At 43.5% G+C, this 23,284-nt stretch overlaps 1 protein-coding gene across 3 annotated transcripts in view; it reads right to left on the reverse strand.

Annotated features, from left to right (window-relative positions):
- The window catches only part of LOC102573351 (protein spinster homolog 3), a 69,766-nt gene that overhangs the window by 45,329 nt on the left and 1,153 nt on the right, over window positions 1-23,284 (reverse strand). For 2 of the 3 annotated variants that reach the window (XM_019493397.2, XM_019493395.2), the window contains exons 2-3: window positions 7,335-7,753; window positions 6,275-6,437 (exon numbers count right to left, since the gene is read on the reverse strand). The gene's annotated coding sequence lies outside the window, so the exon portion shown is untranslated. Of the gene's footprint in view, window positions 1-6,274; window positions 6,438-7,334; window positions 23,251-23,284 lie in introns of those variants that run through there. The other variant, XM_059717316.1, reaches the window with a different exon arrangement.

Below are 23,284 nucleotides of genomic sequence, written 5' to 3' on the forward strand. Positions count from 1 at the left end.
AAAGCAGCAGGGAGGACAGTACCCTTTCATTTCTACACGTAAAAAGGAGCAGTCTATCACATCTTAAGAAGGTGTGGTGACACCTGATCATGCCTCACCAAGCCAAAGTCCTGCAAAGTCCTTGCATAGAAACTGACTGACCACACTTTATGCCAGGGTTCCATTTATAGTAATTTCATGGATAAATAATTAATAAGATCCAAGCATGTTACAGACACGAATGACCGGAGATTAACTGTCAGCAGGCTGCTTCCAACAGTTGAATCAATCATTTATTGGCCTTTTAATTTTATAAATGGAAATGTTGCAGGAATTTGACAAACAGGCAAAACCTATCATGCAAAATAAATAAATAAATAAATAAATAAATAGAGTCTACATATCTGTGCTGCTTTGATGGATTTATGGTGGTCCCCCTGTCCCTGCCCCCAAAATAAAGGCCTTTGAGACGGATATTTCCCTGGCAACTATGAGATTAACAGACTGGTTAAAACTCTGTTTCGTAAAAAGAGGAAGAAATCTTACCTGGCACAAGAAACCAATCCATAAAGTTTATTAAATTAATAAAGCAGAGTACCCCAACCACTACGTAAGATCTCTTTGCTGAAATATTTTCCGATGCCTGTGAAAGCTGAGCGGCTCTTTCACTTGGTTCAGTTGTGCCATAGCTCCTCCTGACACGGGGCAGCTGAGCTTGTATGCCTTTCTTCTCACTTGTTTCACTGAGCCACTCTGGCACAGAGATCTCCATGTTCCACAGGACACGAAACTACCCTATTTCAATTTCTCAAGCACAACCAGATATGCCTTAATTTCACTCGCGATATGGGGAAGACAACCTTGTACAGTCACTTCCTGCGACAAAGACCTACCCACAAGCCTGGCCATGAAGCCTTAGGTTGAAGGTTCCTCATGGCAGCTTCTGCAAAAAAGGTGGTCAGGCCTGTGGTTTTTACTGACACAGAGCTATAAAAATATCCTCGACTCTGAATCCAAACACAAGAGGATGTAAATGCAGAAAGACTCACCATGCAGGACAGAGCACTAAACAACTGTGTGAAGAAACAGCCTACCTATGGTAAGTCACTTTCTTTGTGCCTCAGTTCCCCCATCTGTAAAATAGGGCTAAAAGTATCAGAATGGCATCCTGAGAGCAGCGTCTAAGTTTGTTCACTGCTTGTCTCATATGGGACGCTACGGGCAGCCCAAACAAGGTAGAATTCTACTTCAAGGTTTATAATTAAGGGGCTGTAAACACTACTGCCAAGGTTGGGGGGGTGTAGATCAGTTATTATTTAACTAGAGTTTAATATCTGGAAAAAAACTCCCCCTGGCCATTAAGAGGTGAAGGGAAACTGCCCTAAGTCACAGAGCATGGATTACCAGAGACAAAACAGCAGAACTCACTTTGGAGCTGAAACCAGGCAGGGAACAAAAGGAAGAAATGTTACTTCAGCAGAATTTGCTGCAGCCTCATTTACATACTATAGCAATACGCAATTATATTCTAAAATACATTTTGGGGGATATAAATGCAGGTTCTTCCAGAGTGTGTAGACATGCCTATTATTAGGACCCCTTGCTACCCACTTCAAAGACCCGGGAAGCAATTCTGATTTACAGAATTTTTCCAAATGGTCTAATACCAGTTCTCATAAGGAACTCTGACAGCAGAACTCCAAATTTTGGGTTTCTATTTTTACTTTTATTTGTGGGAGAGGGGGCTAGAAATCTGACAACTAGTCCCAACTGTCTTTCCAGTTGTTCCTGTCAACTGGTTTTGTTATTTATACTGCTCTATTAAGGGAATTTACTGCAAACTAGGCATAGGGTCTGAAACTACACTGTGCTAAAAGCTAGACAACTACCTAAAATAGTCTAGAAAGATGGGATAGTAACATCATCAATTATTTTTGATGCATAAAGAGAGCAGTTGGCTACATTTTAAAATCAATAAGCATCTCGCACTTTGGGGTAGACTGTAAAAGAAAAGAAATGTATCCATACCTAGAGTGATCAAGTTCCTTTGAAAAAGTGACCCTCTCCCATTCAGAGTGGTGTGTAATATTACAACACTTCTATTTTGGAGATCAGGGTATATATGAACCAGAGGACCTGATCCTGCTCTAAATTTAGTTGAATTTAAAAATTTGGCAAACATAGTTACCCCTCAAAGTTCTTTTAAATAGCTCTAAAATTGCATTTATCCATAAAAGTTTCACACGATAATTCATGGTGCAGCTTTCATCAAAACTGTCATCGGCTGTGACTGCATGTGACCAACAGAGGGAGATTAATCTAGTATCCTGCTAGAATCATCCTAACAGGGTTGGGTGGGATGTCTTTCCAAAACACAAAAGGATAAGCTAATATATTAAAAGCACATGCACCTCAAGTGGTTATATACCTCCGGCTAAAATATATATGTAAGCAGTACAACCTTGCCCCATTAAAAATGGTAGGTAATTAGGCCAGAAATAAAATATAAAAGCTCACCTTGAGAACTAAGCATTTCTAAGCTAGGCAAAATCATCTCAGTTCTGAATGTTGCTTGCTTTAGATGAGAGGCAAGTTAAAGGGAATGTAACAGATTTTCAGATTTCTGTAATGAATCGGTGTGAATGAATGTATTGCTTCACAATGTAATGGGACAGTTTAAACTGTTAATTATGCAAGTCAATAAAGGGCCATTAGGTGTCACTACAATACAAAAGAACACCATGTACTTATCTGTGCCTCCTAGGACAAACAACAGGAGCTTCCAATCATCTTTACACGGGCACACTTTGGACCAGTTTCATTATTAATCTTTTCTATTTAAAAAAAGCTTAAGCAGCCAGCACTCTGGAAAATGATCTGTCTAGCCATCACTGAAACCCAGCCACTGAACACCATCACTAATATCTCTACTTGCATGTAGCCATGATCAAGTTTTGAAGACTTAAGCTTGCTCTGTAAAGGAATGTGTAATTATGTTAGATTCCAATTTTTAAATATTTTTTCCTCAAACCAGTCTGCAGAATGTGTGCATGTGCACTCCTGAAGGAGATTAGGCAATCACACAGCACTGTTTTTTGTGTACTTATGCAGAAAGTTGGGTTTATCATCAGCAGGAAGGAAAAAAGACAAAACATCTAGATCAAGCAAAATAAGAAATTAAAAAGAAATGGAGCCCCAAACTTTGCAAATATTTTAATTTATCACCTTGAGTGTCCTTTCAGAAGGAGAGCATAGCAGTGCCTGGGCTCTGTATACCCAGGGCAAGTATACAAATTCCCCACTCCTCCCACAAACTTTTTCCCACCTATCCAGGATACCCAAGTCTCCTGTGTTTCAGGGGATTTACAGATGCAAAAAAACACTCGACTCCCAAAACTGGTAGCTTGGATCTCCCTTCTGACCCACAAAGTTTTCCATTGTCACAGCATGCCCAATATCTACTCCTGGGCTTGAAGAATATAGGAACAAGCTACCATAGATAGTTAAGACTTACTTGGCTTTGACCTGACTTCTCTATGCAAGTGACTCAGCCCAAAACAGAGAGGCAGGTTTGTAGATGATTTCCTTACAAATGTCACATCATCAACTCCAAGTTCAACTTGGACAAAATAAAGGTTTCTATCCAAGCTCTACTTTTGGTTGACTGGGTTGGACAACAGCAACATTCTTCCAGGCACTTTGGTGTAAAACATATGTATCCTCTTAGACACTACTTTCATTTGACTAAGCCATCTAGGCAGTATTCAAGTTGTTATTTGTTCATGTTCTACAACTTTGGCTTTTCTGCTGTTCACATCATCACACCTACCTTGAACTTCAACTACTCAAGCTGCTCCCCAGGATGATCATGCATAGCTGTTTTGGTGGCCCTTCGTTCATTCCCCTTCTTTGCTGTCAGACAAGCTTAGCTTTCTTTCTAGAAGCCTTTTATAACCTAGACTTGCCCTATTAGTTCACAGGGACACACCACCAACATTGCTCTACCAATTGGTCTACCTTTGGTGCCCATTAGGCCATTTATCCCACAGAGACTTCATGGTCTCTTAAAATGATCAGGGACAAATTCCATGTCAGAAGTCCAGAGACATCTTCCGATTCACCTCTTGCTTACAGAGTACAGACTTCTGACAACAGCTGGGACACGATTACCATTTGTTATACCCCACATTTCCTATTGCCTGGATACCTCTTGGCCTGTTTAAATGACACATCTCATTTAACCAGTTATGCATTAAAGTTCATGAGAAGCATATACTGTCTAGATACCTCAGATATATTAAAGTCCTTAGGTGTCACTGTAACACACAAGTGCTTTCCTACCTAGTAGTATAGCATCATCCTCCTGTGGTTATTCGCTTTACTCTCCATTTAGGGCTCACAGTTGCATCATCCAAGTCACCAGCAGTTAAATCCTTCTATGGTAGCAGCCATTCAGAACCTGTTTATTCTAAGTTGTTGGCATTAACCCATGTGCACAGTTGGAAGATATTTCCTCACACCATTTTGAATCTGGCCTTGGTACTAAAGGCTTGTTTTGACGGCTGAACCTGGCAAATGCAACTGAGAATCCCCAGATGAATATATACAGCACTTGTTAGTAGCTAGAATGGGTCAGCTGACAATCAGCAGGCTAAGCCATAGATTTATTTTCTTTCTTTCTCGCTTTCCTTCTTTCTCTCTCCCCTTCTCATTTTTTTAGCATTTAGACAGGACACTTGCTTTAACTGCAATCATTAAACACTCAAATTTTGCTTGGACATTATTAATTCATTCAAGAAAAAAAAAACAAGCATTCTATCCATTGTGGCATGCACTTAACATCTGATCAGCAGTCCTGCTGGATCTTTGCATTGCGCTCCAAGTATCAAACTACGTAGCCTGAGAAGCTGAAGTTCCTACCCTTACTTGGCCACAACTCTAGCCTGTGCTGCCACTCTTATTAGCAAGAAATGAGACACTGATATAAACAGGAGGGAGCTAGTGAAAAAGTGCTTATAGTACACAACAGCAATACTAAAGTTAACCAGCTAAGACTTGTGGAAGCTGCGTGTTATACCACCAGTGTACTTCTGTTAGCTTCATTCAGTCCAGCGAAGAGGCTGCTAGCACACATACTGTGCCTGGAACCCACAGAGAACAATTTACAGAGAACTGATGGGCAGGGGAGTTACTATTAACATTTCTTATTAACAGAATAAACAAACAAACAGAAAAGTTTTGCTTGAAAACCTCTTCTATCAGTGCTTTTGATTCTGTTTATCTACAGTCACCCTGTTTGGGCTAAATGCTCTGCAATGTTAATAGTTAGCATTTCTCTGAGCAGCCCTGAAGACAAACCACATTGCCAGGCCTTCTCAGAAAGATAACTCAAAAACGGTCATTAATAAAGGTCTTGTTGAAACACAAACCAGAAATATTCTGCCTTCCTCAGCTGGGTATGATCACTTCCCCTTTGTAAACCAAGGAACAGGGGTTAATTTACTCACTCAAGATCAGTCAGAACCTGTGGCAGAACTGAGAATCTGATTAGCACTCTGATGCTAAGAGTGGATATACCTCTGTTCCTTATAACTTCCTTTTTCCCCAGCACACCTAGCTAGCAGAGCAGTCAGCCATGAATCATCTAGGACAGCGAGAGTTGCACACAAGCTTTCAAGAGAGGATAAGGCTACCGTTTGCATTCCTGAGGTATTCGATGTAATTCCCAAAGTTTACAAATGTGCACAGAGGTATGGTTTGGGTAAGTCTGAGCTGAAGCATTAGGATTTTGTAGCCAAGCAGGCAGCAGCTTGAACAAATTCACTGAATGAAATAATATTCTACAAAATGTGAGGTAGCCTTAAAGCGGACATACTTCCTGTATGGGGAAACCAGACCTCAAAGAGTGTTCAATGGAAGGAGAGACCTGGAAAGCAGTAGCAACCACAAGTGGATCAGAGATTTAGATGAGTGCTTTTTGAAATTTGTCACCTTGGGCTGGGTTTGAACCACATTGAGAACAGAGGGCCCTTCACATTTTGGATCCAATCCTGAATCAAGAACATGTAGACATTCTGGGATCAAGACCTTGGAAGCTAAGGCATGAGACTGAATTTACTAATTGAAGCAACAGGTAGCTGATGGGGCAGTTAAGGGGAAGTTACAAATCTCTACCATGAGGAATGGTGTATGTATGATTTTGAGTTTAAGAGGCACTACAGTGCAGTGAGCCAAGAGCATCTCCTATTCAAGCACAATATGTATTGTAATACTACAAGGTGACCAGAGTACTCACTGTTTGTGTCATTAAGCTTCCTTCCAATTTGCACACATCCTTTAGGATTTTAGGAACCTTGGAATATGCTTGCCTATATTGTTTTGAAGGTGGCAGTTGGTAAAGCCACGAAGGAGGAAGTTGCACCTGGCTGGAGCACTGCTTTCTGTTCCATCTGGGATTCCTTCAAGCATAGAATAAAACAAGTTAAGACCATATTGGCTTACATAAACAAGTTGGACAATGATAATATTTGCCAAGGCTCTGATTCCAATAACCAGTTTAACTGGTCTCCACTATTCTACCCAGCACCAGTGACTTTTTTCAGACTAGGGCCAGTCTCTTATCATTGAGCTTTGAAAGTCATCAGGATGCTCCTGTCATAATCTAATCAGGAAAACAGAGCTATGCAACTCAGTGGAATTCAGTAAAGTAGCCAGAGCTGCATGTCTGTTAACAATCTTGGCTATCCTTTAGCATGATTCCTTGTTATACCAGGTGAAATACTAATCCCTGAAGGACCATTAAGAGATCACTGCATACTTTATCACTTATCCATTAGACTCACCTAATTACCAGTAAAGCCTCACAGGTGAGGAAGCATTTTCTATGGCTAATGACAAAAGCCATGAACTGACAGCATGAAAATATAGGCCATCCTCTGTAAAAAATATGTCTCTGCTAAGGTAGAGTATTTGGTATCAGTTACATTGCTTCTCACTAACAATTTCCTTCAGTGTTTTTAGAAAGTTGCAGTTAGGAAGCTTCATTAATGATTTGGACAATGGGATTAAATGCATGCTCAGCAAATCTGCAGATGACACCAGGATGGGGGGAGTTGCAGACATTCTGGAGGACAAGACTAGGATAAAAAATTAAGTGGATAGACTGGGAAAATGGTCCACAATCAATCAGATGAGATTCAACAAGGACAACTGCAAAGTCCTACACTTGGGTTAGTGTCGCAACACGATGAGTCCAGGTGCTCAGACACCACATGGGAGGGGTTTGCACAGTTTAGGAGGACCGCAAAATACCCAGGCAAAATGCCTGGCAAGGGCTGGAACTGTAAATAGCTTACCTGATGCAGGTGCAGGAATGGAGACCACGAAGCAGCGAGCAGAACTACCTCCATAGTTTATAAATACATGCTCTCTGTGACTGAAGAGGTGCGTGGGGCATGACGTCAGACATCCGTGCCAAGAACCAGCTACAAGAGCCTGAACAAAACCATATGGCGGGGTAGCAGGAAGCAGCACAGTTGCTGCAAGCTCCAGAACGCCGAGACCAGGAAAGCACCAAGCCGGTTCCACAGCTGGGATACCCAGAGGGGTATCTTTCTCTTCCATGATCCAGGGCCACCCTGAAAAGGATTTGTCCTGGACCCCAGTACTCAGATGTTAAAAGTAGGATGCATGAGTGAGGCGGGGACATTACCACTTCTTTTTTTGTTGTCGTGTGCCTTTGTTTCTGTTTGTTGTGCTGTATCCTGACGGATCCCTAGAACAGATCAAAGCCACATGACCAGAATTAATTAAGTGATTATAAGAGTGGGCTACACAATCGGGGAGTTTGTTGAATTAAGAGTGCCCATTAATTAATTGGGGGCTCACTTGGCCTGAAAATTATTTATAAACTGACTTGATTTGTACTTGAGTTTAGACCATCATGACTTCATTGATTTCAGATGTTTGTGAGTAATTAACTTGATCATGAACTTCAGTGATTTATGTATTAATGTTAAGACCTTTCTTTTGACTTATGAATTAATTATGGAAGAATTGAATCTGTAACATCTCAAGGGCAATCGAACTAATCACACATGTTGCATCTCTATAATCAAGACATTCTTGGAGAAAGAACAATACTAAACCTGGCTGGTTGCCTACAGTTGGAATACTGAGCACCATAAGGCTGACAGACCCAGGTTGGCGTGTGGATGGGGTGTAGGGAAGGAGAAGCCCCAAGAAACACCTACAAATAGAATGTGCCTTAGGCTGGTTGACAACATGCCTCCCTTTTATTTTCATTAAGATCAAGATGTGGCAGGCAAGTAGAGGGAGGCCTCCTAAAGGGGGAATGTTCAATGTCTCACCATGCCAGCACAGACAGGGGTTTGAGCTCAGGCAGTGCAGTCCCAAGCTCTGCGTCACTTACTGTGCTGGCATAGATGGGTACAGTCAGAATAACTGAATACACAAATGCAGACTGTGAAATGATTGGCTGGCTGAAGCTCTGCAAAGAAGGACCTGGGGATTACAGTAGACCAGTGACTCTCAACTAGTGTGATGTGGGACCCTGGGGTGCCTTGAGATCTTTTTAAGGATTCTGCTGCAGAGTACCATGTCCCACTCTTGGTGTGCAAGCATGATTTATAAGATAAACCCAGAGATTTCAAATAGGAATTAATAGTGTTTAAAACATTCTGACCTGCTGTGGTTTGAGTTCTTTGCAACAGAAGAATTGCTCTATTACTTTTCACTTTTTTTTTTTTTTAACTACAGAAAAATAAGAGCTTGAATTTTCTGACCGGTGCCTCAAGTCTAACCATTGCAGTAGACCATCAGCTGAATAAGATGATAGTAGCCCACATCACATAGCCCACAACCAAACCATAAGCTAAACCACACAGCCAACAGTGTGTTCTTGTTGCAAAGAAGGTCAACAGCATATTGGGTTGTATTATCAGGAGCATCACTTGCAAATAAAAGGAAAGTGATTCTTCTGCTCTGTTCACCATTTGTGAGGCCTCATCTGGAGTTCTGTGTTCAATTTTGGGCCCCATACTTCACAAAGGATGCAGACAGGTTGGAAAGAGTCCAGTGGAGAGTGACAAAATGATTAGGGGTGTGGAAAGCAAGACTTATGAGGAAAGGCTGAAAGAAGTATGGTTATTTAGTCTAGAGAAGGTTGTGGGGGCAGGGAGGGGATTTGATAACAGTCTTCAAATACTTGGAAGGTGATTACAGAGAGGGCAGAGACAGGCTTTCCTCTGTGGCCTAAGAACAATGGCCTTAAGCTGCAGCAGAGTAAATTTAAATTGGAGACTAGGAGGAACAATGGTCACAAACAAGGAACAACGGTCACAAACTGGCAGAGAGCAGAGTTAGGCTAGATATTAGGAAAAACTTCTTCATAGAAAGGGTGGTCAAAATTTGGAATGGGCTTCCAAGGGAGGTGGTGCTCTCCCCTACCTTGGGGGTCTTTAAGAGAAGGCTGGATAGGCATCTGGCTGGGGTCATCTGACCCCAGCGCTGTTTCCTGCCTAGGCAGGGGGTTGGACTCGATGATCTGTTGAGGTCCCTTCTGACCCTAGCACCTATGAATCTATGAACTTTCTGATTTGTGGGGGGAAGGTGTGTTAAGTATAGGAACAGACTACCTAGAGAAGTTATAGGATCTCCATCCTTGGAACTTTTCAAGAACAGGTTGGCTAGATGCTTGGCTGGGACAATTTAGTCAGAGATGATCCTAACCTGAGCAAGAGCCTGGACCAGATAATCTTGCGAGGTTCTTTTCAGAACTATTTCCTATCATCCTATGGTCCTCACCCTTAGAGAAGTAGAGGACATTCCTAAGTATCAACGAAAGTGGTGGCAAGTGCACTATCCCCTCTGGGATAACACACAACATCTATGCCACCACACACCATTGTTGGCATTAAGAAGCGAAAGTTTTCTTTTTATGGTACCTGACCAAGTTTTGTCTTCCTTTTGCCGTTGCGTAACATTGGGTAACATCACACTGTATTAGTTGTGACATACTAATTGCAAGCATCTTCCTTTTCATAAAGTGTTTTTCATGCCAAGCTTCTATGCAAGTTACATATAGTATCACTGAAAGGCAGCTGCCTCTGGCATGGAAGACAGCACACAGTCCGCTGCTCAAGAGCATGAATTAAAAGAGGTTTTAGCTAATTGTGCTGCTATGCCCACTTCAGTGACAAGTGATCAGGATTAGCTTTTCTTCAGGATCCAGAAGTAATCTACAGAAAAAGTCTAGAAAAACTTCAGTCAGTCAGAACTCAGCTCAGATTCATTCCCTAAAAGCAAGGGCAAAACACCTCTAAAGAAGAACAAGTGTCCCTTGGTTCTAATGAAAACCTAAGATGTGGGAGACCCAGGCTCAAGTCCCTGTTCTGACTCAGCCTTCCCGTGACCACGGACAAGCCACTTAGTCCCTCTGCATCTCAGGTCCCTATTTGTTAAGCGAGTGGTACCACCTTTGAAGGGGTGAAAGGAAAAGATATAATACATTAAAATACTGCCTTTATCTTATAAGCTACAAGGGATAGCAACGTCTTTAGAATTCCTTGTATGGATCTTCACTCTTTGTTTTCTGTATTGTTCTCTAATGCCTTAAATCCTCCTTATGTGCTATGACAGTAGTTCCCTCTCCAGCATTATTAATGCTTCCAAGCAAACAGTCATTAACGCAACCAGTCCCTTGATATCACTCGAGACAAACACATACATGGTATACATTCAAACCCTCTCTCAGTGCTGAAGGAAGTCTTCCTTCATCTGCTCCTCTCAGGAGGTTGACATGTCCCTGAAGACTTTCTATTCTTATTAGAAACAAGCCAACACCTTGGCTGCAATCCACACCCTGAAAATTAACTCATGCTTCCATTAACTCATTCTTCCATGAAAATTAACTCACTTTTCCACTTCAGTGCCCCATTTTTACTGTGTTAGTGCCTGCAAAGTAAGACACACCGCTAAAGGAAATACACAATCCACTGCAACTATCTCCTTATTTCTGGCGTATTACATCATTCTCCATCCATCACCTCCCTTTTGGGTTATCATGTTGCCTGCCTGCATTAACTCACCTCACAACTCCTCTTGCTGTTTTAAAAGCACAGCTAAACAGACACAAGAGATTTATTAATGTGCTAGATCACAATGCTACTGACCAGATTCTGGTTTATTGCTTTCAATAATATAAAATTTATTCTCTTAGCTTCTTAAAACAGATACACATTTTGATCATGAATATCTCAAAAGACGACACAGGACCTTATCCTTGCCATATTTAAGCTACCACTAAGTCTCTGGAAGCATTATTTGCCCATGACAAGTCTGTGATTTTGACTGTATGTACCACACGCTATTCTGAGGCAGGTCTTTAGAGTCAGTTTGCTAACTAAGAAAGAGGTATTTCCATGGTTAGGGGAAAAGATGACAACTCTAGAGACCTGTGAGACTTTCTGCTCTAACATAATTCCCTCTGTACCATGAACAAGTCAGTCTGTTTATGCCTCAGTTTCCCCATCAGCAAAATGGAGACAGCAGCACTGCCTGACTTCACATCAGTGTTTGAGGATTAATACATCCAGGAATGAGACAGGCACTCTTATCATGGTATAAGCGACCATACCATTGACAGACAAACCTCAAAGAGCAGAGAAAATCTTTATTTTGAGGGGGCTTTTATTCCCTCCACCCCACAAATCCTTCAACTTAGAATACAGGCTTTCACTTCTGTTTGATACCTAATGCAAGAGAAAAGATAAAACATCTGACAACCGGACCCCCAAGGCATTTTGTCACCTACCAGTAGCGTCACTAAACAACTGAGACTGGGCACCAAAGCTGATGTTCAGAGTTATATCCTTTCTTCCAGAAGTATTCAGATAGAAGCAAGTCAGATTAAGGCTTCTACACATTGCATCATATAAAGTTACAAGTGACTTAAGTATGGGCTTTTTCTTCCCTGCCTAGAGACATGTTGGCTGTTGCCCACTTTGAAATTAGACAACTTTGCTTTTCCAAGAAGAGAGTTTTAAGGTGCCAATATCAGAATGTCATGATTTCCCCTTGTTTGTATCTAGTTCACATCCAGGATTGATGTGTGTGAGTGTGTCAAGCATATGGAAGAGACAGGAATACAAGAAAACTAGAAAGGCAAAGTAGTACAGTGCAGCCTACTTGTATTTAAGCTAAATATAAGCAGGCAGGCAACTCTCCCTGCTGCACTTGTCTACTTTGTTCTTGTGAACAGGCAGCATATTGGAGTTTACAAATGCTGAATGATACATCTTCCCCGAGGCTGAAGTGAAGGATCCCTCTTGTGGGTTTGAGCTCTTTTTAGAGATAAATGACTATTGACTCCCCCTTTACTTTGGTTTGAGAAAGCAGCCAAATATCCTACTCAAGGACCAACTCCAATGCACTCCAAAGTGACTGCCCAAATGATATGAATTGGTAATGCTTAGTTTTTAGCCATGCCCCCTTCAAATGTAACACTATTATCTCTTAATTCAAATACTGTAAGACTGAAAATCACACCAGTATGAGTCTAGTCTTTGCTGGTATGAGCGCTTCAACTGACTTCAGTGGGACTACTTGTCTGACCGAAAGCTAAAAGAGTTTGCTATTGTAGCATGTTAAACAGAGTTGAGAAGGGCTCTAGTTTTCAAAGTCTAGGACAGTTGCAGGAGATGCCCAAGTCACAAAACAAGCATTAATGGAATAAGCAAGTCACTTCATCTTGTTGCCTACATTTTCCAGCCTGCATACCGTGATTTCTCTTCCCTTACAATGCTCTGATGCTTAATTCATTTCTATTCTAAGAAATACTTTCAAACTCCCTTTAAGAACATGCTCCTTTAAAAAAAAAAAAAAGCAACAAAAGTAAGGACGCAAATGTAAACCGGTGGAGCAATTCAGTTGCTTAAGCAGCCAAATATAGCTCAAGCCACCTGCGTTTTCATCACCCCAAAGGAGTTCACAGCATAGTATCTACAGAAAAACAAACTGATTTTACTTTGCAAAGGAGACGAAGCCAACACTGGAGTTATACCCACAACCAGATCACAGACATTCCTACCCAGTGACATTCTTCACTTAGTTTCTCCCACCCACCTCCAGTAGTTAAGTCTTCTGGACCGTCCTTCCTTACTCCCAAATCCAGTTTTCAATGAATTCAGGAGCAGATGCAGTTCTCTCATTATAAAAACCTAGTTTGCTTCCCAAACTAGAATAAGCCTTTTATACCTGTTATTACCTGCTCTGAGCCTTTCCAGACAAAGCGGGATATACACCTGAACAATAATAATTACTGCATCCACAGAGAGGGTTGCTTCTGTAGCTTTACTTTAGTGTCATTCAAATGGCATACTTTCTAGTCTAGACAAGCTCTTGGTGCTTGAACTATTTTGGAGTCCCATTGTACCAGGTCAAATAGATGATTTGTCTCTGTAAGTATATGCTTCAGTTTGTATACCAAGAAATATTTACAAACACCAGCAATGTACTGCTTTTATTTTCCCTCCCGTGAAGAGAGTTAGAGATAAGCTGTTGATGGAACATGTTGTCTTTATTTAGCGCTTTGTTTCCCCAAGGCTCTGTGCGCTGAAATACAAGATACAACTCTTAGTAGGGTTTTTTTAAATGCTAAGCTGTCGAACATCATTTAAAAAACAGAAGATGCTCTATCACTGCCATTCATTTTAGCTGCATGTCATTTTAAGAACTTAATTTATGCCTGTCATTTAAGACAGACAAGCACTGGCAATCTAAATACAAGCATCTTGGAGTGAATGTCTTAAGGCAAGAAAAAAGGCGTTCAAATTGATCCTAGTGAAAGGAGAGCAGCAGGCCTATATACATGACAGTAGTTTAGTCATTCTGTACCACAACTCTTCCATCCATGACTGGTAAAAATGAGCCTGTGCCTACATTCAGGCTCTCCTATCTTTCCTGCTTACATGGATATAAAGCAGGGGTGGGTAATTATTTCAGCTGGAGGGTCACTTAATGAGTTTTGGTGAGCTGTCGAGGGCCTCACGTAAAATCTTTCAGAAGCTATCATTTTAACAAAGGATATTAAAATAAACCAAACATCTACTATAACATATTTTTATGTCAAGAAAATAATTTTTGCCCTGATTTGAGTAGTGCATACAGAGGTGACTGCACAACAGCTCAAAATACTTAGTTTTGTGTATTGTGTGTGTAGGGGTATGCATGGGGGGGACTGTGTGGGTAGGGGGGCTGCTGGCGTGCTAGGCGCTAGGAGCTGGCTGGGAGGGGAGGGGTGGGGTGGAGCAGGAGGCACATGCAGCAGAGCTGGACTGGCTAGTGAGGTGCAAGTGTGGTCTCTGCCCCCACTCCCCGCCAATCCAGCCCATGGCTGCCCCATGACATTCTGCCTTGTCTGCTCTCACCTGGGGCAACCTATGCTGTACTCCCATCCACGCCTGTCAACACCACCCCAGCCCTGGCCCCAGCCAGTATGCACAGCTTCATGGCACGGCTGCTTTCCATCCACTCGGCTGATGCAAGTGGCTGCTCATCGTGCCAGGTGGACAGACTGAATGGAAGGAGGCCTGGAGCTGGAGCCCTGTGCACTGGGGTAGGAGCCTTCTGGCTGCAACTTCCCCCCTGGCCTAGCTGGGCACATGGTGCCCAGTGTGCACTCCCATGGCTGCCATCATTTCCCCATACTACCTGCTGCCCAGTTGTGCTGCAGCAGCAGGAGGAGGAACTGAGCAATACCTGGGCAGCTGTGGCAGCAGCCCCGCCAGGAAGCTGTGCATGCTGGCTGGGGCCTCAGGAGCTATGGGACAGCTGCAGGTGGGAGCCTGGCTCGAGCTGCCCCAGGTGGGAGTGGGCAGGGACAGCCATGGGCCAGATACAATCAATTGGCAGGTTAGATCCAGCCCATGGCTGTATTTTTCCCACCCCTGATATAAGTGACCAGCCCACAGGGACAAGACAGTGGAAAGGTCATTATATGTATTTTTTCCCCAGCTAGGTCTCTCTTTTTAAGAGATAAATGTTTTTAAAAAAATTCAAAAGGACAACAATCTGTGTTGAGGCATTTATTAAAAATGTTCAGATTAAATAAAAAAAAAAAAAGACAGATGTGCATGCATGCTTGCTACTGACATTGCCAAATTCAGGGCAATGAACCAACAGACATTTCTGGCTAAGCAGAGTCTGTTGAAGTCCTGAACAAAAAATGTTGACTGTACTGGCAGAAGAGGTTACTGCTAACAGAAAGTTTTCTTAGTTTCAGTTTATTGAACAAGTTCAGTTCAATGACTAGTTCATTCAGAGTTGAGAAATCAATTGGGAGTTGAAAAAGCAGGAAAGCATGTTTTCCTCTTCTAATCCATGAATAAAAACCAAGATGTGGGATGAAGAGATCTATTAGTACTAACATGTTGAAGGACACAGGGACCAGAAACAATCAGTTCAATTCATTAATAGATAATACTTCCTTGTGCGATAAACATTTTAAACGTAGGCCATGTTTTGATAATTTTATGTAAGTAAATCTACCACATGTGCTGAACACTTCCTTGCCTCCCCTCAATTAACTTTTTATAAAAACTATTTTGTGCTTAGAGTCAAATTCCAATTATCCACCTAAACCAACCGGACACAAGTCACAAATAAGGGATGTCATTCTCTGTCTTCTATTACTTAGATGCTACTTCTTAATGGAATAAGAACCACTTGATGTTAGGCTATATAATTGCTACCAAGGGACCACTGCTGCCATCTCCTCCTGGCTCACAAAGTGTAGCAGCAAAAGGTACCAAGAAGGAAGGCTAATTTTGCAAGAAGATTTTTCTTCTAGGCCTTTGTTCCTCTTTTTTTCATATGACATCAGATATCAAATTCCAAATCTATAAGCCACTGTCTGGTATTATTGCTCAATGTACGGATTCCACCTACCCCATCTGGGCATTTGTAAAGATTGCAGCTTTTGATTAAATGCTGTGCTGTTTGCTGGACACCACATTCAGACAGGGTGCTGTCCAAGAGGTTCATCGTCGTGAAGTGTTTTTTTTAAATATCCATATCCAGATCGCAGTCTGTTCAACTTGACCCATGCTTCTCTGTAAAGGTTTTGCCCAATGGAGGACTCATCTGGTGTTGGTATAAAATGCTGTAGGAACAGGCCTGACCTTTCCCAGCAGTCAGCCCACTCTGTTGCTGCCCCTGGTATCTTCCTTGGTATCCATCATCAGCCTACATCTGCATCTCTTCTCCCCTGTTCCAACAATCACTGCTCCTTCTAGTTTAGTGGTTCTTAACTTTTTTTGTACCAAGACTCATTTGTAAACTTTGATGGCCAGTCCTGACTCAGTAAATAGTTTACGTAGAAAAAGGCCACCCGGCCCTGCCAATGCCCCTCCTTCCCAACCCACAGCCCTTCACCCCTCAGCCCTGCTGGTGCTCCTCACTCCTGACCTGCTGCCCCCAGGACCCAAGCCCATGGTGTGTGGGGCAGGAAGGGTGGGGAATGCCCCGTCACCACCTCCAATTTGTGCACCCACAGTGGGCATGGGACTGCAGCCTGGCTGGACCGCCACGGGCAGAAGCCACTTCCGTGACCCAGCAGGCAGGACTTGGCACAGGAGGGCAGAGCGGGGCAGTGAGACGCACTGCTGCCAGAACCCCTGCACCAGCCATGCCATCAGCAGCGTGAAAAGTAATGGATTGGTGGGGAAAGCCGCACTGCCCTTACCTTCTCCTGCCGCCAACCACTTGTGTGCCAGATCGCAGCTCTACCCTGCCTCCATGGCCCAGCTGCCGCCGCTGCTCCCCAGGCCACAGCTCTACCCTGGAGAGGACGTGGGGTGGCAGGCAGTGTCACCTGTGCCTCCCTGACTTGTAATTTATACCCCACCCCCACAGACTTACCTGCGAGGAGCTGCGCTCCATGCTGCCTAGCTGCCACATGCACGTGGCACCCCCCGCCTGATTGCCCTCCTCCTGCTCCCCTCAGCCCCAACCAGCCCCTTGCAGGCTGGCAGAGTTCCACGCACAGCTTCCCCACATTGCTCTCCTCTAAAGGAGAATCCATTTTTACAGTTTGTTGACCCATTTTTTTAAGGTTTGTTTGTGACCCTCTCATATATTCTTGCGCCCCACTTTTAGGTCGTAACTCACAGGTCAAGAAATGCTGTTCTAGTGCATTATCTGTGAATTGCTGCTGCCTGCCACCCTGAAGACCCCACACGATAAATACTCCATATGAAACTCTGCCAGAGCAAGCACCAGGCCATTTCTTTTATATCTTTTCTTACTCACATGAGGAGTCTTTTGGCTTACAAGGCTACATTCTTCAGAATTTCTGCTCCTAGGAGAGCCAAGGTTTCACAACAGGGGTGCTAAGCCAAAGCTAGGTCTGAAGGAATACAGCCCTGTCACACCACCTAAATATTGATGCAACCAAAATTCAGCAACTTTTTTAAATATTTGCATCAGTTTACAGGTACAAAAGGGAACCTCGCTTTCTCCTCTGCCACAAAAAGCTATATAGTTTAACTGTATCTTTAGAGTTCCATAAGTATACCAGATTTTTTATAGTGTCTGAACAGCCATTTGAAGGTTTAAAGGTGCTTGAGTCTAATCAATTCCTATCTGCTTTGAAACTATTTCCCCCCAAATAGAGCTAGTCAGTGGGTGCTGTTACACTTCAACATTGTTCTAATTACATCAAAACAAGTCAGAGCACTTGAAGATGGAGTGAGATCCCAATAAGATAGGTGTCTGAATATAGCGTGTGTCAACTGGAACACATAAAATATGAATTTATCACCTGGGACGTTAAATTCGCACTAATGTTACATGGCAGGTTAAGAGTTCAAACCTATTTCATTGCAGTCAATGGAGTTTTTCCCTTTGATTGAAAAACAGGAACAGGATCAAAGCCTGGTTTGGCTCTCAGAACTTCAGGTTAGATTTAGAATAACCCTTTGTTTCCAAAAGCAGTCTTGTTGACTAGGAAAAGAAATATTAGAGTACATCCTAAACCTTGGCTGTTCAACTTCTTAGTGGCTGGGGGCCACACTAGCAGTGGCCATGTTCTCCTCCTCACCCCTCCAGCTGCAAGCTCTCCTAGCACCGCATGGGTGGAAAGGTCCCCTCTCCTTCCACTGCTACACTAGGTAGGTGGCAGCCCCATCCCTGGCTGTAGGCTCCCCTGGCACTGTAGGCTGTGCTGGTCCCTGCCACCCTACTCTACCTCTGCATCTGGAGCAGGGGCACAAAGTGAAAGCCAGAAGGGAAGGGGAGCCTGGAGCCCCTGACTGCAGCAGCCGCTGGAGCAACAAGGATAGCGGCAGTCAGGGGGTGGGGGAGCTACAAATTAATCACTTACAAGACACATGTGGCCAAGTGGACAGCCATGTCCTAAATTATTTTAGTTGTCTCCATTTAGGGGATGGATAGGATTTAAAAAATTGAAGGGAAAAAACAACCAAACCTCATCATAAAGTGAAATCCTCCTGAGGACAAGTTCACTGTGGGGAGAGTTCAGCAGCAACTAGTGCCAGCTTATTTACTGTGCTAAGTCGGCAAGAGTCCTACACTTCTGCATGTTACACCCTTTACTTTCAGTCCCTGGCCTGGCCATCAACACTTCTTAGGTGCTCCTCAAAACTATATGCTGGCTCGCACTGCTCACTGAAGCAAGTCATGTCCCACTGTGTTTCTAAGGAGGCACTTCAAGAATCTTTGCAATGGCTCACAGGATACTTTTGGCAGAAAAGGATCTTGTAACAAGTGGCTAAGAAAATTTGCTTTAGCAGAATGCTTTAGACAGGGCCTGAAGCCATACGAATACTGATAACTCTTTTGTGAGTTAGAGAGAGGACTGGACTATGATCGAACCCCGCACTCTTTCCTCACTGGTTTTATTGGCAATTTCAAGGATTCATGTGCTAGGTCCCCCTCACTTCATTTCTTTACTTCCACAACCAAGTTACTCCATCAGAAGTTACTCATCACAAGAACCAAGGGCTTTGGAGCATGCTGGAATGCTGCTGGGCACATTAGGGAATGACCGAATGATGCAAATTAAATCACATACGACTGAAGGTAAATATTATATCCATGTGTCAACATACTTGCAAGATGAAGCATAATCGTATGAACAGGGACGTGGATTGGGAGCTGAACCCAGATTGGACTTCTGGCTCTGACAGTGCCTTGTTCACAGATCTTAGGTATATCAAGTCACTGCTACACAATTGTTTCCCTTCCTACCGTTTTTTCCATCTCACATATTTGGATTCTAAGCTTTACACAGGAGCATGGACTATCCTACTACATGTTCACACAATGCTAACTTAGGAAGGCTCCAATTACAGCTGGGGTATGTAGGCGTGACTGCAATACAGGGAAACAAAACTGTGCTCAGATACTGCAGGGAGGCGAGGTGTGCTATACAAGGTGTGCTGGAATACTGCAGTGCTTGCTTCCAGGTCCTCGACCTGTGCTTGCCAAACTGCCAGCTCCTTTTCTCATGGGATTTCCCCCGCAACCCCATACTTCCCAGTGGAACTCAACCCAGCAACATCTGACTAGGAGTTGAACTCCTGAACCCTCTAAATAGGAGTGGGCTTCAACTCAGGCAAAACAGCTTTGGCTATATGTTGTAGTGTTGGTCCCAGGGTCTAGTTTTATATACGTAAAGCACATCTAGTCAGAAACACCACAGAAATTACATAAATCCACAGAATAGGGAGCTTGACAGAGAAGGTGAACTCAGCAAACTCATCTCCTTTCTGCTAAATCCTCTCCAGCAGAACAGTTTGCAGAACATTCACTTTTAGGATGAAGCTGCGAGCACTTTTAGGTTGAAAGCCTGCATAGCACTTGTGAACAATTTGAACTCGCTCCAGGTCCACTGGCACAGAGTGGTGGTTCGACTTAGCTGCTCCTACACCAGGGTGGTATAAAGTGTGGGGGGCTAGACTGCATAGGCTGACAGCAGCTCAGCGAGCTAATCCTTTCCTTTGGTGACTCTCGGGCTCCAGAATCTAAGGAGTTAAAAAAAAGAAACCAGACCTGAAGCCCATATGTTACAGGTTACAAAGGCAACTTCAGATTGAGCTGGATATAAAGAGTTGCCAGACTACCTGACTGAAACGGTAACTAAGAGGTATGACATGCTCCCACGTGTCTCAATGAGCATAATAGTAGTTGTCCATGCTGCCACTGAAATTTCATTTCACTGATCACAGCATATAAGAGAGACGTATTATGGGTCTACAGGCCATTTACTGCATGTGGCGCACATAGGAAAAGGTTAGGTGTGCTAAATGCACACCACTTTTCTATAGCCAGATCTCTATGACTAGCTTATTGTGGTGCAAGAGGTAGGACCATTCTCATCTATTCTGACTGTTTTACCAGCTGCTACTGTCTATTTTGATTGACTATTACTGATGTTCTGATTGGCCAACCCTGGTTTTGGCCAAGAAACTAAAATCACGCCAGCCAAGGCTACTGACAATCCAAGCCCAACCAGAAGAGCTTTTACTAAAGTACCGCTTGGGACCTTGTTTTGGGATGGATGTATCTTTAACACCACGGGATATATGGGGTCAAACCAGACACCATGATCAAGCCTATTAAGTTGCTATGAGCGAAACTCTGATCTTGTAAATGTTAAAGCACAACTCCCATGGTTGCCGACCCTAACACAAACAGGCTTTGGGCAATACCTCTGTAACAAATGAAATGTTATCAACAAGGACTACTGTAATAGCAGTTGAATTTAGGCCATCGCATGGGAAAAACATCTAAGAAAGAGATGGGAAGGTAACCTATTAGCTGCCCTTCTAGGGGCTGCAGAGATCGGGAAAGGCAGCCTCTCTGCAAGCTTACCAGCTAGCAAGTGAATTCAGTAAGGAACAGTTGCAGTACTAAGATGTTTATTCAGTGCCGTATGGGGATTCAGGGTACTAACACAACAGAAGAGATTCGCTTCCGCTGGTGCAGGGGAGGTACGCCCCTCTGGGTACTAGTATCTGCTACAACGCAGAAGGGGAATGTGTGTACCCTGGAAGGACAAGTAACATTTCCACCTCTACTAAGGGGAAAAAATGGTTTCATGCTATTGCTGGGGCTCCTTGGGAGTTTCGCTTGCTGTTGGGAATACACTGGTATGACTCAGTCAAAAAAACAAAAAAACTGTCTCTCCAACAAACAAGAGGACCTATTCCAGTTTTGTCTGGTTAAATGCAAATCACTTTGATAGAGGAGACTGCAGAACTCTTAACCACCTCCCACTATCACATATGCAGTATCTTTATAAGCCAGGCCCTGATGCCAGAAAAAAAAGGAATCCAGGTTATCCATCCCACTTTACACTACACCTTCCTGGACCTACTACAGTATGGTTTTCTTCCTCTTACAGAAAAGGGTAATAATATACACCACTCACAGGAGAGGTGTCTTTGCCAGTGACTGAGTTCATGGAAAGGTGGAGAAATGCTAGATTATGTTGTAACAGGATACAGAAGTGTTCGAAGTGGCCTCCAGTTCTTGGAGATGGTCGGGTCCTCTATTAATAGAGTTGTCAGAAATGTATATTCCTGCCAAGATTGACATATAGTACAGGAACTTTTGTTAACTCAGTGCTAAATTGAATGACACTAAGAATTAAGCTTGCTTTTTACACACACTGGAGGTTTACCATCCATGTAAGCTACACTTAACTGTCCTCATCAACATGCCCACCACCCAATGTGAGTAGGTGCTCACATCAGCCTGTCTTGTACTTTGCTGACAAAAGTACCAGGCACTGTGAACCAGCGGTGTTCAGGAGGGGGACAAAACAACTGAGACGAGTTACTCGTATTTACCACGAGCCATCATGATGCTTTTTCTTTATAGTGACTAACCCAGTTTAAAAACAGCCATATCTTATTGCCAGTCAACAGGGTAATCTAGTTACCCCAGTAGAGTAGCAGTTTGACACGTGAAGAAAAAATCTCCCTTGCATTCACAGGCCTGAGTCATACCACTGTTGCATACATATATATGTGAGCAAGCACATACCCTAAGTTCTTCCACCAGCCTCGGGATGCTCAACAGAAATTCTGCCTGGATGACATTTCCTAACAAGCAGGCTACAACTCCAGTTTAGAGTTGCCCTGATTTTCATTGACATATTCCTGAACTACTCGATCAAAAAAAGTCCTTAATGATAGATCTGGAATCCCATCCCCCCCAATTCAAGAGTTTAACACTTCTCTCACCAGCGACCACTTAACAGGAACAATCTACTGACATGAGCTATTGAATGTTTTCCAGGTAGGATTAGCTAGTTCAGAATAAAGCTGCAGTAAGTCCTGTTTAACAAGAGACACACTGAAGCCCATTCCACATTCAGGCCTCATGAGCCAGTTTCATGTAGACTAATAAAGCATGCACGCATGCACACAAGAAGCGCTCACTGTCACAGTCATAGTATCACTCTGTTCTTGATATCTAGTCTCCAGATCTGGTACAGCTGCTTAATGCATCCAATTCTCGGGGCCAGAAAATGCAAATTTAATCCCATTACTATGCACAAGGTGCACTTTTAAGTGAATTTATCTAACGATGCTAGTTCTGACATGTACGAGGTAAAATTTGGGATCGGAGACTATACTTCAATGAAGCCGCACACCTGCCTCCCTCCTTAAAAGAGGCTTTGGCAGTAGCATCGGTGGGATCAGAACAAGGGGTTCCCGTCTCAGATTTCGAAAATCTCGCATTATTTAAATGTAACGACCTAAGGATACACAGCCTGGATCAGGACGACCCCGGGAAGGCTGCAAGGAGTGGAGGAGACAGTACCAGAAGGCACTGCAAGCGCAACAGCTGCAGACGTGGGCGACGGCCCGCACTGCAACTTCCACAGTGCAATATAGGAAGCAATAGCAGCAGGGTTTGCTGAAAGCCTAACCACTATCAGAGGTTGGCAGAACTGCCCTTCCAGCCTAGTTTCTTCTCCCTTAATATTAACTGCTGACTCATCGCGCAGCCAAAATGGGGTCACACCTCCTCTCACAAAAGGAGAGGAGGAAAAAGAGAAAGCAGGTGGTTTCATGGAGGGAGCTGCAAGGTGCAGCAGCAGAGCCCCTCCCTGGCAGGGGGCAGGGCCCCACATGGGAGCCTCCAGCTGCCAGCCCGGCCCAACGCCTTCCCCTCTGGCCCCAACCTTGCTGCTCCCCTGGCGAAGCTTCACCAAGGGCACTGCCCAGGTGGGTGCCCGCGGCCCCACACCCCC

This window comes from Alligator mississippiensis, chromosome 14, assembly GCF_030867095.1.
Source record: "Alligator mississippiensis isolate rAllMis1 chromosome 14, rAllMis1, whole genome shotgun sequence".
Classification (NCBI taxonomy): domain Eukaryota; kingdom Metazoa; phylum Chordata; order Crocodylia; family Alligatoridae; genus Alligator; species Alligator mississippiensis.